The 17,511-nt window shown below is 40.4% G+C and overlaps 1 protein-coding gene across 19 annotated transcripts in view; it reads left to right on the top strand.

Moving 5' to 3' along the window:
• The window catches only part of ARHGEF9 (Cdc42 guanine nucleotide exchange factor 9), a 555,038-nt gene that overhangs the window by 292,263 nt on the left and 245,264 nt on the right, over nucleotides 1-17,511 (top strand). For 2 of the 19 annotated variants that reach the window (XR_015159918.1, XR_015159917.1), the window contains exon 5: nucleotides 8,245-8,372. The exons of the other annotated variants lie outside the window; for them this stretch is intronic. The gene's annotated coding sequence lies outside the window, so the exon portion shown is untranslated. The remainder of the gene's footprint in view (nucleotides 1-8,244; nucleotides 8,373-17,511) is intronic. 19 annotated transcript variants of the gene reach the window in all.

Below are 17,511 nucleotides of genomic sequence, written 5' to 3'. Positions count from 1 at the left end.
CTGGGGATTCCCATCCCTTTGTTGGATACCCAGTTTGGGAAGTCTGTTGTGGAGCCTGAACTTTCACAACAATGCAAGAAGTTTTTTGGTATAATTGTTTTCCAGTTTGTGTATTACCCATCTGGCAGCTCTATAGTTGGGATAATGGCAACCTCTTCCAAGAGGACTTATGCAACATGCTGCACCTCCCAGGACTTCTGCTGCCAGAGCCCCTGTTCCCATGGCAGGCTGCTGCTGGCTCATGCCTCCATAGGAAACCCTCAAATAATCGCAGGCAGGTCTGACTCAATCTCTTGTGGGGGTCACTGCTCCTTTCCGTGGGTTCTGGTGTGCACAAGGTTTTGTTCATACCCTCCAAGTGTCTCTGGAAGGCATGAGGTTTGATTTTAAACATGATTGCACCACTCCTCCTACTGTCCTGCTGTGGCTTCTCCTTTGCCCTTAGATATGGGGTATCTTTTTTTGATGGGTTCCAACATTCTCCTTTTGATCATTGTTCAGCAGCTAGGTGTGATTTTGGTGTTCTCCCAGAAGATGAGTGCATGTCCTTTTACTATGCAACCTTTTATTAATTTTGTTTCCTGAGAAACTAATAAATGCTTCAAGATATTTAATTGGGACAAAACAGCACTTCATGGAGAGCCATGCTCTTGCTAGTCTCCTACCCTTTCTGGTGGCTCAGTGGTAAAGAATCTGCCTGTAATGCAGGAGCCACAGGAGACATGAGTTTGATCCTTGGGTCAGGAATATCCCTTGGAGAAGGGAATGGTAACCCACTCCAGCACTCTTGCCTGGAGAATCCTATGGACAGAGGAGCCTGGGGGGGCTACAGTCCATAGGGTTGCAAATAGTCAGACACAAATGAAATGAGTGAGCACACATGTACAGCCACTCCTAGGAATTTAATTCCTAGTTGCCTAGTTTTCTAGGGCTGCCATAAAAAAAAGCATCACAACTTGGTGGCTTAAACAACAGAAATTTGTCTCACATTTCTGGAACCTAGAAGTTCTAAATCAAAGTATCAACAAGGTTGGTTCCTTCTGAGGGCTATGAGGGAAAATCTATTTCATGCCTTATTCCTATCTTTTGGTTGTTTGCTGGAAATATTTGGCATTCCTTGGTTTTTGCTGTATTATTCTAATCTTAGCTTTCATCTTTACATGGCATTCTACCTGTGTGTGTGTAAATCTAAATTTCTGTTTTATATAAGGGCACCAGTCATACTGGTGTATAGGCCAACCCTGTTACAGTATGACCTAATATTAATTAATTAAATGTACAGTGACCCATGAAATTAAAAGACACTTGCTCCTTGGAAGAAAAGTTATGACAAACCTAGGCAGCATATTAAAAAGCAGAGACATTATTTTACCAACAAAGTCCATCTAGTCAAGGCTATGGTTTTTCCAGTAGTCATGTATGGATGTGAGAGTGGGACTATAGAGAAAGCTGAGTGCTGAAGAATCAATGCTTTTGAACTGTGGTATTGGAGAAGACTCTTGAGAGTCCTTGGACTGCAAGGAGATCCAACCAGTTCATCCTAAAGGAAATCAGTCCTTAATATTCATTGGAAGGACTGATGGTGAAGCTGCAACTCCAATACTTTGGCCATCTGATGCGAAGAACTGACTCATTGGAAAAGACCCCGATGCTGGGAAAGATTGAAGGTGGGAGGAGAACGGGATGACAGAGGTTGACATGGATGGATGGCATCACCGATGCAATGGACATGAGTTTGAGTAGGCTCTGGGAGTTGGTGATGGGCAGGTAAGCCTGGCGTGCTACATCCACGGGGTCACAAAGAGTTGGACACGACTGAGCGACTGAACTGACTGATTGACAGTGACCCTGTTTCCAAATAAGTGCATATTCTTAGGCATTGTGGTTTAAGACTTCAATGTATCAATTTGAGGGGAGTTACAATTCAACCAATGACACTGATCATCTGATGAATTCCCCCAAAGACCATCAGTACTACTACTCTTACTGATATTCAGATCTGTATGTCAACTGCCTGATGGACTAGTCCATCTATATGTCTCTTAGGCATTTCCAGCTCAATCCAGATGCTTTCCCTGCTACCACCACTAGGATCTCACTTAAACTTGGCTCTCCTTCTGAGTGATTGCTGGTATTAGCTCTACCATTCTCCTAGTCATGTAGCTGTTAAACCTCAGTCTTCTCTGACTCCTCCCTCTTTCTTTCCCTCCCATTATAATCATTTGTCAGGTCTTGAAGATTCTAGTTTTATGATATCTTAATTATGTCTTGTCTTGCTTCTCCTTTGTCCTAATTGAAGGCTGGTATCATGACTGAAGCGACTTAGCAGCAGCAGCAGCATTGCTTTTCACCCCACAACCTCCTAGCTGTTCTCCCTACTTCTCATCTCACCTCCCCTCGGGTCCATCCTCCTTGGCATATGAGTCTGTCTTTAAGCATAGTTCTTCCAGTGGCTCCATTCACCAGCAGCAGTTGCTTTCCCATTTCTGAGCCTTTCCTGTGTTGAACCTGCTCCATTTAATGCCCTCCCCTTACATTCACCAATTTAAATTTTAGCTGTATGCCCGTACAGTTTCTGGGCTCTATTTATAATTCTCCAAAAGCACTTAACATATTCTACCCTGTCTCAGAGCTGTATAATGTTTTATCTCCATTATTATCGTCCACACACACACTAATACAATGTAATTGTGTTAAGGCAAGATCTGAGACTTCCTCATCATGGTATTCTACATGTCTGGCTCACAGCAGGTGCCCAATTTGTTGAATGATTTAAAAAACCTTGAACCTTGCTGCCCTGGTCTCTCTGTGCACTGCTGTATATTGCCGCATAAAACCCAGCCCTCTCAGGTTTAAAAAAATCTTCTAAATTGGGTCAGTTTATTGACTAGGAATATCAGCTGCTTAGAGCTCACCAACCAACCTCCTCAGCAAGCACCTTCCAGTGAGCTGATAGGGAAGCCCGGGACAAAGAGGGATTGGATGAGCTCCCCCCACCTAGCAGCAGCTGCTCAGCAGTAGGATAGGGGAGGCTCAGAGAGCAACAAGGCCAAATATACAGGTCAAAACCCGATTTATACAGGCATAAAAAAACATGTGGTGACCTTAATGGCAAGGAGGCTTATCATCTAAAACTTACTGTGTCAGACATCCCAGAAGCATTCATTGAGGGATAACTTTCTAGCCTACCCCTATTGTAAACTTCATTTGAATCTTCTTTTGACTTCTCTTTGAAATGAAATACACACACACACACACACACACACACACACACACACACACACTAAGCTGTTACTGGGTATATAAAATAATCATTTTTACATCCTCTGTTGCTAAACTTGGACACAAAGACTTTTCATCTGCCCACTTCTCAGCAGTGGAGATGAGCATGAAGACATCACAAAGGTGAACTGTCTTACACAAGGTCATAAGGTACCAAGGAGGGGCTCAAGCTTAAAATTAGAAGGTATCTTTGCCATCTTTTCTCCTTGCAAGAGTCCAAGGATGGAACGATGCATCACTGGAAATGAGCTCTCCAAAGGACTAGAGGGGGCAAATAGTGAGATGCAAATAAGTAGAATCTGAGGCCTAGAATACCTAAGAGCACCACTGTAGCAAATGCCAAGGGAAAGGAATTGCCCACAGCTTAAAAACATGGGCCCCAGGGTGTGAATGACATAAACAAATGATAAAATGTGTGTTGCTACTGGCTACAGAGAGAAAAGTAGTTTATTGAATAAATGAATGATGTGATTATATGGAATGCAATAGCTCTTCACTTCTTAGGTAATGGGTAAGAGTGTGGGCCCCAGGCTAGTCTGTTTTCATTCCAGTCTTGATTCTACCACTTGATTCTTGTGACCATGGGCAAATCATTTAAATTCTCCAAATCAGAAAACTTAAGCCTTAGTTTTTTTTTAGTTTCCTCACTCAGAAGATGGTGCCTGTTATTCACAAATATATATTGAACACATGCTATCCAGGCACTGTTTTAGGTACTTGGGATATAGCAGTGAATATAACAGACAGAAATCTTGACCTTGTAGAACTGGCATTCTACTTAGAGGGATAGTTACAAATGATAGTCCTCACTTCTTAGAGCTGTAGGGAGGGGTAAATGAAAGAATTCTTAAAAGGTGCTAGGCACAGAGCTTGTACCAAATGAATGTTCCAGGTTAAACTTGACTTGGCAAAATGGAGAACTTAGATGTTTTAGAGTAGTGAAAATGGTGCCTACCTTCCTGTCCTGTCTTTCCACTCTTCCATTTAGCTCCAGCCCTATTCAGAATGGAATAGATACTGTACTGATGAACATCCAAGATCAGAAGAAGGTAGAGGAAGTGGCATTTGAACTTGACCTTTAAAATGAATGGAAGAATAAAGAGGTGGAAAGGCCATTACAGGCCAGGCCAAGGTCTTTGGGCTTTGTTATGTGTGGGGACACTGACAGTTTAGGAGTAAAACTGTCACAGACTAGGGAAGCTTTGACTGGGTGAAGGGTAAGAGGTCTCTATTCTTTGAGATTGGAAGTGGGTGACAGAGCTTCAGTTCTATGGGGTGTGTCTGTGTGTGTGTGTGTGTGTGTGTGTGTATGTATAAATTAACCGAAATTTCAGCAAGTCGTTCTCAGGGGAGGAATCCAGCATTAATCTTGGCAAATTACATGAAAGATCTTATCATTGTTCTGAGGTAGAGTTTATAGAAGCCAATTGAAGCTACAGTCAAGCCAATGAAATATAGAGGCTGGGAAAGTCCAGGTAACTGGAAGGGCAACAAATAGTGATGATTCTGTAGCTTGAATTCAGGTCCATTATCCCCTGACTCCCTTCCCTCTGGACTTGTAACACCTTTTCCCACCCTGAAAGCCAACAAGAGCCCTGACTGCACCAATTTCCCCAGCTTTTATTTCAGTGGAACAGAATCAGGCACGATTTCCCAGATCTTTTGCCCCTCTGTGGAGGGTCATTAAAGGACAGTACATTTGCTACCCTCAGCCTGGGCTTATTGTCTGTTGCTATACTACTGATATGGCCTCCATATAAGACTGACTTTTTTTTTCTTCCCATGTCAAGATTTCTGGCTTTCACCTTGCAGTGAAACATAGCAGTAAAGAGTGTGTTGGCTCTGAAATCAAACTGCTTTTGTTTGAAATCTGTTTCTGTTACTTCCAAGCAGTGTGATCTTGGGCAACATGGTTAATTTCTCTGGACCTCAGTATCTCTGTGTATAAATTGTGGAGGATAATACTTACCTTACAGGATTGTTATGTATGAGGATTCGGTAACTTTCTTCAGGTAAAGCTACTAGAATTTTGCCTAGCTCATAGGAAGTGCTATCTAAGCTATAAGCTAATGTCTTGCTCTAGTCACTTCCCCTTTGGGGGAAGGGGCTCTCTTTCCTCTTATGTGCAATACAATAATGCTTACCCTGTAGAGATCCTAAAGTCAGGAACCAAATGAATGAGATAGCATTTTAATAAGAAAAGTAATAAAGAATGCAGTGTATTTTCAGGGAGTGGTATAATGTCTAGGGCATGTTTAAGCAGAGTTTTGGGTATAACTGTAATTAATGCAAATTGTTGAAATTAAGGTGTAGATATGATTGGTGACCTTCATCTAATGACTTAGATAGCTGAGATTAATTGTGGAGGGTTGCACCAACCTCTATTTTGATTGACATTAGGTGGTCTCTCTCTTACACACAACTTTAATTTTCCAGACAGTGAAATATTTCACAGCCACTTGTTACTTTTGACTGTTATAACTTAACACTTACATGTAGCTAGGTTATAGCTAATATTTAATAATGTCAAAGGTAATTTTATTCAGTCAGTCCTATTAAAGGAGTTATAGATATTTGACTAATTTAAAAATTTATTTAAAAATTAAAAAACTAATATTATGATAAGTAACTTTTAATCTTATGTTAGAGTTTTGGAATTTCCATGCAAAATCAAAAAATGGCCATGTAAAATATCAGGAATGTGAATAGAGTCCAGTCAGGTCAATTTCCTCATCTGTCACTTGGGATTGATAATCCTTTCCCTGACAGGACAATGGTAAAACTAAAATGTGATCATAAATGTCAAAATGAGTAAAAATTATAAAGTAATATATACCTATGAATTATAATAACAGTAATACTAACAATAATGATCATGTATTGAGTATCTACTTTGGGCTAAGTGCTTTTAATAATGATAAACAACACTCCATGCCCAATGCTATTTACAAAATTTACATGAATTAATTCTCACAACAACCTTAGTAAATACTGGCATCATCATCATCCCTGTGGTACAAGGATGACACTGATGTACAAAATCACTTGTCCTAGGCTAATAGCTAATATGTGGCAATTCTGGGATTTGATCCCAGATAGTTTGATTGTGGAATGTATACATATAATCACTATACTGCATGCCTTTAGAGTCTTTCAGAGTTGTGTTGGGTAGTGTTGTTTAATGACAGTTAATCTACCCTGAAAAGCTCTCCCATTGGCCAAATAGTGGCAAATTTTTAAAAATGCAAAAACATACACTCATTTCCTTCTCCACAAAACCAAAACATCATGGGTAAATGAATGAGTTGAGTCCATAAGAGTCTTGAATCTATAAGCATGCTGCTGCTGCTGCTGCTGCAAATAAAACACTGACTCAATAGAATTGGGTAGAAATGCTTCAGGCAGCAACAATAGTGATAATAGCTAACATTTATTAAGTTTAATGCTTATTGACTTTATTAGATTACTTACTGTGGACCAAAGTGAAGTTGCTCAGTCGTGTCCGACTCTTTGCGACCCCATGGACTACAGCCTATCAGGCTCCTCTGTCCATGGGATTTTCCAGGCAAGACTGTGGACCAAGGACTGTTCTAAATAATTTACACATATTAGCTCATCTAATCCTCACAACAGATGCAATCATTGTCATCCCCATTTTACACATGAGATAAATTGAGGCACAAAGAGGTTATATATTATATCCAATGTTCTAAGAATAACAAATGGTAGAGAAAGGATTTACAACCCAAGCAGTCTGGCTCCAGAGTCCTTTGTACTCATCCATCATACATTACTCCCCAAATACATTCACTTATATTCTTTCCTGAGGCTAAATCCTGGGTTGTTAAATATAGTAATTAACATTTGTTGAATGCTGACTGTGTGTCAAGCACTGTGACAGCTTTGCAGAAAGGGAGATAGATCCCTTCCAGGGCCCAAGAGTGGGACTTTTAGTATTCTTATCAGCACTTGGAAATTAATTGTCCGAGGAGACACATGTACTGACAAAGCAAGAGACTGTTGGGAAGGGACGCCCTGGCAGGGAGCAGCAGGGTAAGGGAATCTAGAACTTCCCTGCCATTGGGGTCACAGTCTCAGGTTTTATGGTAATTGGGTTAGTTTCTGGATTGTCTCTAGCCAAACACTCTGACTTAAGGTCCTTCCTGGTGGTGCGTGCATCACTCAGCCAAGACGGATTCCAGCAAGGATTCTGAGAGGTTGGTAGGACATATAGACTGGAGTCTCCTCTCTGCTTTTGACTTTTCCTGAATTCTTCTGGTTGGTGGAAGTTTGTTAGTTCCACATTCCTTGCCAAGACCTCCTTTTGTAAAATAATCTATGCAAGTGGCTACTCTCTTGCCTTCCTAGGGCAGGTGGTTTTAGTCAGTGTTTTCTCTAACAACAAGACCAATTACAAACAAATTTATTTAATCTTCAAAATAATCCTGAAAATCAGGGACTATTTTTTAATCCCCAATTTGAGAAAAGGAAATAATTAGAAAGGATTATATGAGTTACTACTACAAACAAAACACTTAGATCTGTGCCAGGAGTGTCAAGAGTGGGGGCCCAAAGTCATAAAGCTAGCTAAGTGTTGAAGGTGGCATTTGAACTTCAGTCTTTCCTCTACCCAAGGCTATGGCAACAATACCTCCTCAATGTGTTCACCTTCATGGTCCCTCTAGATCTACTCTCCACACTTCAGCCAGAGTAATTTTTTTCTGAAATGTAAATCCAAGCAAATTCCTTTCATTTTTCCCCTTTGGTTTTTGGATAAATCCCCTCTAGGAGGCCCAGTGGCTACATGTGGGAAGGAGGGAAGAGCCATAGGTGAATGGCTTCTGAGAGATTGGTACTAACTCCTGCAGGGCTTTGGAGGCCTTGTTTGGATTTTATGTCAGAAGTCACTGGAGGTGTTTGAGATGGGCAGTAACATGATTTAAATGGCTCTCTGGTTTCTAGGAGGAGAATGGTCTCCAGGGCCTAAGGGAGCTGGGAGCCCAGTGAGCAAGACTGCTGCAACATCCAGGTGGGAGAGAGTGTTGGTTTTGACGAAGTGATCAGAGTCTGCAAATATTATTATTTAGAAGGTAAAACTGATGAGCTTTGCTGACAGACTGGTTAGGGGTGTGAGGGAAAATGAAAAATCAAAATATTGCCACTAGTTTTTTGGCCCCATCAATTATGTGATTGGTGGTATTGCTGGTTAATGAAATGGGGAAAATGGGGGCAAGGGAAGGGAATTAGTGAAAATTCAGAGTTTTTTTGTCGGATATGTTTGAGATGCATATAAGAGAAAGAAACTGTGGGAATTCAGAGCAGGAGGCAAATATTTCCAGATGTGGAGATCAGGGGAGACTTTCTGACAAAGGTGGCGTGTATGTTATACTGGGCTTGGAAGAAGAGGTAGGATTGGGTATAACAAGTTAGTAGAAGGAAGGGCCATGGAAGAGGATAGAGCAATGTTTCTTAAACTGCAGAAGTTTTGCCTTTTTCAGTGATAAATTTACTTATTATTTTACTTTAAAGTAACCCATTTTTTTTTAAAGTTTGATACTAAAAAAGAGCTTTATACTGGTATTATAAATTGATTTTTGTTATCTGTTCTGAAATACACGTTTAAAATAAGCATCTATTAAAGATCTTGTTGATGTAATAACAGCTGGCATTTGTTGAATACTTACTGCATGGTAGAAACAGTTCTAAGTGCTGCAGATCAATAATTTTGTTTCACTCTGACACTAATTGCTTATAAATTCTGTTCTAAGTGCTTTACATGTGCTAATTCGTTTAATACTTTGTGACAGTGTTATGCTATAGGGATTGTCTTTCATGTTTGACAGATGGGGAAGCCATAGCCCAAAGGGGTCAGACAACACGCCCAGAGTTGCACAAATAGTGAGTAGCAGAGCTGGTCTTTGAGCTCCAGGTCTGAATCACTACTCCACTGGCTCTCAGTCTTGGTTGGCTATGAAAATAACCTGTGTAGGTTTTTTTTTTTTTTTAACACTCACATTTAATATTCATTTTTTTAAATACTCACCCCACCCAGACCAATTAAATCAGAATCTCTGGGGTAGGACTTTGGCATTATGTCTTTGGAAAGCTCCTGGACAATTCTCATATACATCCAGGAGTGAGAATATGTGCCCTATGCAGTAAGACTTCTACCATGCATAATCACCCCTTAACTACAACACTCTGGAAAACATGAGCTTAGGGCATTTGAGGCAGAGAAAAGCAGGCAAAAGATGAAGATGTTCATTAGCAGCTCAAATAAATGAATGTGGCCTCCTTTAGATTCACAGAGGTCCAGGAGTTCATGCATCTGGTGGGGAAGCAGCAACTGACACTGGGGATGTACTGGGTAGAGGGTCACACAGTCCTCCAAGATGAACTTGGATCACCTGGTTCCCAATTAACATGCTGTCTGATCTTTTCACCAAATTTAATTTGCTGGCAGATTATTAACTTCCAGTTGCTGAAATGTGCTGGGGCCTGAGAGGGGGAAGGAAGCCTAGCAACAAATTACATGGCTTAGCAACGAATTTCCACACTTCAGTTACAGCAGATGTGGGAGTCTGTCTGCAAAATTGCCACTGTTGGAGCTGAAAAGACTAGTCATAAACTAGTCATGCAGCAGCAGCTGGTAGCAAGTAAGGGGAAAGTACCTTACCACTAATTCACTGCTTACATATTTTTCACTCAGTTTCCCCAATGCTAAAATAGGGATAGGTTCCAGGGATCAAATGAAAAATGTCTGCTTTTTTAGCAAATATGAACTTGGATTAAGAGTTATTTCGTTTTGTATTTATCATTTATAGGGCACTTACCATGTGTATTCATTTCCTATTGCTACTGCACAAATTACCACACACTTGATGGCTTAACACAAACAACATTAATTTTCTTAACGTTATGGAAAGCAAAAGTCCGAAATGGGTCTCACTAGTTAAAATTATGGTGTCAGTGATAATGTATTCCTTTTGGGAGACTTTAGGAGAGAATGCATTTCTTGCTTTTTCCAGCTTCCAGACACTGTTGACATTCTTTAGCTTAAGGCTACAGTCCTTCTTCAAAGCCAGCACTGGCTGATCAAGTCTTTTTCACATCACATCACATCATTCTGACACCTACTCTTCTGCCTCCTGCTTCCACATTTAAGAATAATCCAGGATAATCTCCCTATTTCAAAGTGTCTGATAAGTGTTGACTGGAAAAAAAAAAAAAAAAAGGACACAATATGAGAGCTGTGAGTTTCAGTTTTATTTGAGAACTTATTGGGGACTGTAGCAGAGGAGACAGCCTTGAGAAACTGCTCCAAAGAAGTAAGAGGGGAGATCAACATATATGTGATTTTGGTGACAGGAGTACCTGCAACCAAGCACACAACTTGGTAGAAGTTTGCTGTTAGTCATGAAGAATAGATGTCTTAGTTAATGGTTTTAGTGTGCTTTTATAAGCATGGGAAGATGCAAGAGCTTGGGTTCATGGAAAAAAAAAAGTTCTGAAAACATCTACCAATAAGAAGGTCTATTCTTCCAGTTTCCCAGAATACAGAGTGCCTAATTCCTGATATCCAACCTGAACTGTTTTCAGGATATGCTAAAGGTCAGTGATTATAGTGGCTAGTGACATAATTATTGTAGAACTAGATGGTGAGCAACATTTTTAGTTGTCATTAGCAACCTTAATTCCATCTTCTATCTTAATGCTCCTTTGTCCTGTAACCTTTGTCCTCTCCTTTGTTCTGTAATCTAGGATTGAGAGGGAGTGAAGTCACTCAGTCCTGTCCCACTAGATATCTTTGGGACACAATTAGTCTGCTTACCACACCATGAGTGAGTGAGTGAGTGAAGTCGCTCAGTCCTGTCTGACTCTTTGTGACCCCATGGACTGTAGTCTATCAGGCTCCTCCATCCACAGGATTTTCCAGGCAATAGTACTGGAGTGGGTTGCCATTTTCTTCTCATGAATCAGTCACTATTCTAAGTGCTGTACATGTATTTAGTTTAGTTCAGTTCAGTTCAGTCGCTCAGTCATGTCTGACTCTTTGCAACCCCATGAATTGCAGCATACCAGGCCACCCTGTTGATCACCAACTCCCGGAGTTCACTCAAACTCATGTCCATCGAGTCGGTGACGCCATCCAGCCATCTCATCCTCTGTTGTCCCCTTCTCCTCCTGCCCCCAATCCCTCCCAGCATCAGAGTCTTTTCCAATTAGTCAACTCTTCACATGAGGTGGCCAAAGTATTGGAGTTTCAGCTTCAGCATCAGTCCTTCCAATGAACACCCAGGACTGATCTCCTTTAGGATGGACTGGTTGGATCTCCTTGTAGTTCAAGGGACGCTCAAGAGTCTTCTCCAACACCACAGTTCAAAAGCATCAATTCTTCAGCGCTCAGCTTTCTTCACAGTCCAACTCTCATATCCATAAATGACCACCGGAAAAACCATAGCCTTGACTAGACAGACCTTTGTTGGCAAAGTAATGTCTCTGCTTTTGATTATGCCATCTAGGTTGGTCATAACTTTCCTTCCAAGGAGTAAGTGTCTTTTAATTTCATGGCTTGCAATCACCATCTGCAGTGATTTTGGAGCCCCAAAAAATAAACTCTGACACTGTTTCCACTGTTTCCCCATCTCATTCCCATGAAGTGATGGGACCAGATGCCATGATCTTAGTTTTCTGAATGTTGAGCTTTAAGCCAACTTTTCTACTCTCCACTTTCACTTTCATCAAGAGGCTTTTTAGTTCCTCTTCACTTTCTGCCATTAGGGTGGTCTTATCTGCATATCTGAGGTTATTGATATTTCTCCCAGCAATCTTGATTCCAGCTTGTGTTTCTTCCAGTCCAGCGTTTCTCATGATGTACTCTGCATATAAGTTAAATAAGCACGGTGACTAGATACAGCCTTGACGTACTCCTTTTCCTATTTGGAACCAGTCTGTTGTTCCATATCCAATTCTAACTGTTGCTTCCTGACCTGCATACAGATTTCTCAAGAGAAATTTTTCAGAGCTTTCCACAGTTTATTGTGATCCACACAGTCAAAGGCTTTGGCATAGTCAATAAAGCAGAAGTAGATGTTTTTCTGGAACTCTCTTGCTTTTTTGATGATCCAGCGGATGTTGGCAATTTGATCTCTGGTTCCTCTGCCTTTTCTAAAACCAGCTTGAATATCTGGAAGTTCACGGTTCACGTATTGCTGAAGCCTGGCTTGGAGAATTTGGAGCATTGCTTTACTAGCGTGTGAGATGAGTGCAACTGTGTGGTACTTTGAGCATTCTTTGACATTGCCTTTCTTTGGGATTGTAATGAAAACTCACCTTTTCCAGTCCTGTGGCCACTGCTGAGTTTTCCAAATTTGCTGGCATATTGAGTGCAACACTTTCACAGCATCGTCTTTCAGGATTTGAAAGAGCTCAACTGGAATTCCATCACCGCCACTAGCTTTGTTCGTAGTGATGCTCTCTAAGGCCCACTTGACTTCACATTCCAGCATGTCTGGCTCTAGGTGAGTGATCACACCATCGTAATTATCTGCGTCATGAAGATCTTTTTTGCACAGTTCCATGTGTTCTTTCCACCTCTTCTTAATATCTTCTGCTTCTGTTCAGTCCATACCATTTCTGTCCTTTATCGAGCCCATCTTCGCATGAAATGTTCCCTTGGTATCTCTAATTTTCTTGAAAAGATCTCTAATCTTTCCCATTCTGTTGTTTTCCTCTATTTCTTTGCATTGATCGCTGAGGAAGGCTTTCTTATCTCTTCTTGCTATTCTTTGGAACTTTGCATTCAGATACTTATATCTTTCCTTTTCTCCTTTGCTTTTCACTTCTCTTCTTTTCACAGCTATTTGTAAGACCTCCCCAGACAGCCATTTTGCTTTTTTGCATTCTTTTCCATGGGGATGGTCTTGATCCCTGTCTCCTGTACAATGTCACAAACCTCTGTCCATAGTTCATCAGGCACTCTCCCTGATGAACTATGGACAGAGGATCTAGGCCCTTAAATCTATTTCTCACTTCCACTGTATAATGATAAGGGATTTGATTTAGGTCATACCTTTATGGTCTAGTGGTTTTCCCTACTTTCTTCAATTTAAGTGTGAATTTGGCAATAAGGAATTCATGATCTGAGCCACAGTCAGCTCCTGGTCTTGCTTTTGCTGACTGTATAAAGCTTCTCCATCTTTGTCTGCAAAGAATATAATCAATCTGATTTTGGTGTTGACCATCTGGTGATGTCCATGTGTAGAGTCTTCTCGTGTGTTGTTGAAAGAGGGTGTTTGCTATGACCAGTGTGTTCTCTTGGCGAAACTCTATTAGCCTTTGCCCTGCTTCATTCCATATTACAAGGCCAAATTTGCCTGTTACCCCAGGTGTTTCTTGACTTCCTACTTTTGCATTCCAGTGCCCTATAATGAAAAGGGCATCTTTTTTGGGTGTTAGTTCTAAAAGTCTTGTAGGTCTTCATAGAACTGTTCAACTTCAGCTTCTTCAGCATTACTGGTTGGGGCATAGACTTGGATTACTGTGATATTGAATGGCTTGCCTTGGAAATGAACAGAGATCATTCTGTTGTTTTTGAGATTGCATCCAAATACTGCATTTCAGACACTTTTGTTGACCATGATGGCTACTTCATTTCTTCTAAGGATTCCTACCCACAGTAGTATATATAATGGTCATCTGAGTTAAATTCACCCATTCCAGTCCATTTTACTTCACTGATTCCTATTAGCCTCACTTAATCTTCACAACGACCCTCTTAAACAGAGAGTATTACTATTTCCAGTTTACAGACAAGGAGACTGAAGCATGCAGAGGTAAATTAGATTGCCCAAGGTCCCACAACTAAGAAGTAATAGAGTTAGAATTTGAACCCATGGGATCTAACTCCAGAGTTTAACACTCTTACCTATTTACCTAATCAATAATGGTGCAGATGTCCCAACCAGATTGGGATGGAGTCTCATTCAATTGTATATACCCCAGTGCTTAGCACACTCCCAGGCTCACATGACTGTTGAACTGAATCAAGTAAGTAGGCATTTATTTAATGGAGAGCAGATATGAATAATTGATTAGAGGCAGAAAGATACAGTATCATTTATGATAAAGAAATAAAATGCCTGCGACAAGGAAGGGACCAAGAGAAAGATTTTTTTTAAGGTATTTTAGAATTATAGGGTAGTTATTTGGGTTAGACCTAATTATAATTTTCTCTCCAGCATTCATCTTTACTACCTCAAAGCCAATCTAATGCTTGTCTTACGTATTAGGAATTACATTCAGCTGCTGGTAACAGAAATGAAATATAACAGTAGCTAAAATAACATAGACAATTATTTTTCTATCATGTAAAAATGATCTAGATAGAGGTAGGCTGTTCAGGGCTGGTATGGTGAGTCTATCATCCTTAGCACATGGTTTTCATCCTTAAGGTCAAAGTTAGCTACTAGAACTCAAGCTGTCACATCTGTATTACAAACAGTGGGAAGGACAAAAATGGCATATGCTACCTGCCATCGTTTTAAGGAGCTTTCCTGAAAGCTCCCCCCAAGAACTTCCACTGACCTCCTATTTGGCAATCTTAGTAGCAAAGGACTCCTGATACATTCATACTCAAGAAGAAGGGAAATGGGTTTTTGTTAAGCAACTAGTTTCCCTAAAACAACTCTTAAGAATGAGAAACAAGCCTCTGAGAGTCCATGACTCTGCCTCCTCAGCATATCTTTCTCCAGGAAGCCCTAGGATGGGACTGTCTATCCCTTGTTTGGAAGAATGCTGTGAAATTTAAGGAGGGAGAGGTAAATCATAAATGCCTCTAAGAGTTTAGTTGATAAGTTACATGAGTGGTATTACAGAGTGAATTCATTTGAAAGTGGTGAGGAACATGGCAAAACCCTTTCTAAAGGAGGCAGCCACTATTTAGCCCCATTGGACCCTGGTCATTTGGAGAAGTGAACCTATTTTGCCAGATCTTATAATTTAGTTCAGTGGAATTTGGAAATCCAGATTTTTGTGCAATATTGTTTTTTTTTTTTAAATGTTAGATCAAATTTTTTTAAAATTTTGTGATACAAACTAAACAGATTCTAGCCCCAAGATACTAGTTTTCAACCACTGATTTAATGAAAAAAGCGCTACATTTGGAGAACAGGATGCTAGTTCCAGATGCGCTGTGTGACCATGTGTAAGTATCTTCCTATCTATGGGCTTCAGAGTCCCCATCTTTATTCTGAAAGTGTTTGACTAGAGAATTTCTATGGAGTCTTTGAGCTCTGATGTTCTATAATTTTTCCTTATATGTAATAGTCAAATGAAAGATCACTTTATTTAAAGTTTTCTAGATATTTATTCAAAATTTTGTTTTTTAGGAGACATAACCCATCATATATTGATTTTCTATCTCTGGAAATATTATTTAGTCACTTATTTACCATTTGTTGTCAAAACTTTCTTAAATAGAACCTACTTGCTTCATCCAATTCATTTAGGAATTTAATACCACTGAAAGTCCTACTGAACTTAAATTTTCTAATGTGTTCTGTCAGTGGTGACATTAACTAATAAATGGTTGATATTTCCATCTAGCTCAATTATTTCTCGTAACATTTCAGCAAAGGTTGGTGGGGAAGATGGGGAGTACTGGAATGAATCAAATCTAACAAGAATTCTTCTGGGGAAGAGTGAAAGAAGCAGACAGCTAATAGCAGAAGGATATAAAATTAATCAAGAAAAACTGCTATTTAAAAAAAAGAAAAAAAAAAGAAAAACTTCTATTTTTGAGCACCTACATCTGCTTTCTATATATTATGTCATTTGATATACCCACAAACTAATTAGAGGTATTTTCTTCCGCTTTTATAGTATGGAGCAGGGAAGGGTAACATCTTTCTGTAAAGGGCCTTATAGTAAATATTTTAAACTTTGTGGACTATATTAGGTCTCTGTTGCATGATTTTCCTTTTTTTGAACAATTCTTTCAAGATGTGCAAGAATACACAAAAACAGCATAGCATGTGTGCAGGATTTGGCCCACATCTGCTAATGCCTGTTTGAAAAGGTTAAGAACATTTACACTGCAGACAGCAGATTTAAAATTCTGGATCTGCCTCTTAGTAACTGTGTACAATTGAACTAGTCACTTAGACTCTCCCTTGCCTCAGTTTTTTCATCTGTAAAAATGGGATAATTATACAACTTACCTCACAGGGCTGTTGTGGAGATTCACTGAGTTATTATTTGTAAGTGCTTAGAACAGTGTCTCTGGAGAAGGGAAAGTCTACCCACTCCAGTATTCTGGCCTGGAGAATTCCATGGAATGTATAGTCCATGGGGTTGCAAAGATTCGGACACAACTGAGAGACTTTCACTTTCACACTTTAGAGCAGTGTTTCACACATAGTGTTGATTGAATAAACAAGAAAGGCTAGAATCTGATCTTGGAATGGGAGGATGTTTGGAGAGTGTGCTTCTAACTACTCTCTGCTGCTGCTGCTAAGTTGCTTCAGTCGTGTCCGACTCTGTGCGACCCCATAGATGGCAGCCCACCAGGCTCCCCCGTCCCTGGGATCCTACAGGCAAGAACACTGGAGTGGGTTGCCATTTCCTTCTCCAGTGCATGAAAGTGAAAGGTGAAAGTGAAGTCGCTCAGTCGTGTCTGACTCTTAGCGACCCCATGGACTGCAGCCTACCAGGCTCCTCTATCCATGGGATTTTGCAGGCAAGAGTACTGGAGTGGGGTGCCATTGCCTTCTCCAGACTGCTCCCTAGTGTGCTTATAATTGTACCCTATGGGTAGCTGCTCCTTATACATCTATTTCTGGTAGTCCAGTGTTTCCAGTGTGGTTCACAACTACAGCTGCTCTGCTCTCTGTATTAAGTGTCTCACATGACACACCAAGCACACAGAATTGCTGGCCAGTCCAGCCCAGGTCCATGTGCCTCTTGAATCAGAATCTTTATGCCACACTGCCTCTATATAGACCACTCAAGAAGCTGTTATCTAGGGAGCAAACACTTCCCCTTCCCTAAAAACACATGCCACTGTTATGTCAGCTTTCCATGGGCTAACCCTCTTACTAACCCGTAAAAGAACCCCTCTCAACTGTACTTGACAAAGCTGACTATTCCTTCATCATTGAAATTCTGTCTTCCTTGGTTTCCAGGATGCTCTTCTGGTCTCACTCCTTCCTCACTGACTGCTCCTTCTCA

This window comes from Bos grunniens, chromosome X (genome assembly GCF_055505025.1).
Source record: "Bos grunniens cultivar Pamir isolate PY7600 chromosome X, Bosgru_T2T1.0, whole genome shotgun sequence".
NCBI classification, from domain to species: Eukaryota; Metazoa; Chordata; class Mammalia; order Artiodactyla; family Bovidae; genus Bos; species Bos grunniens.
Note: the sequence above shows the minus strand (reverse complement) of the source record. Positions and strands in the feature narration are given on the sequence as shown.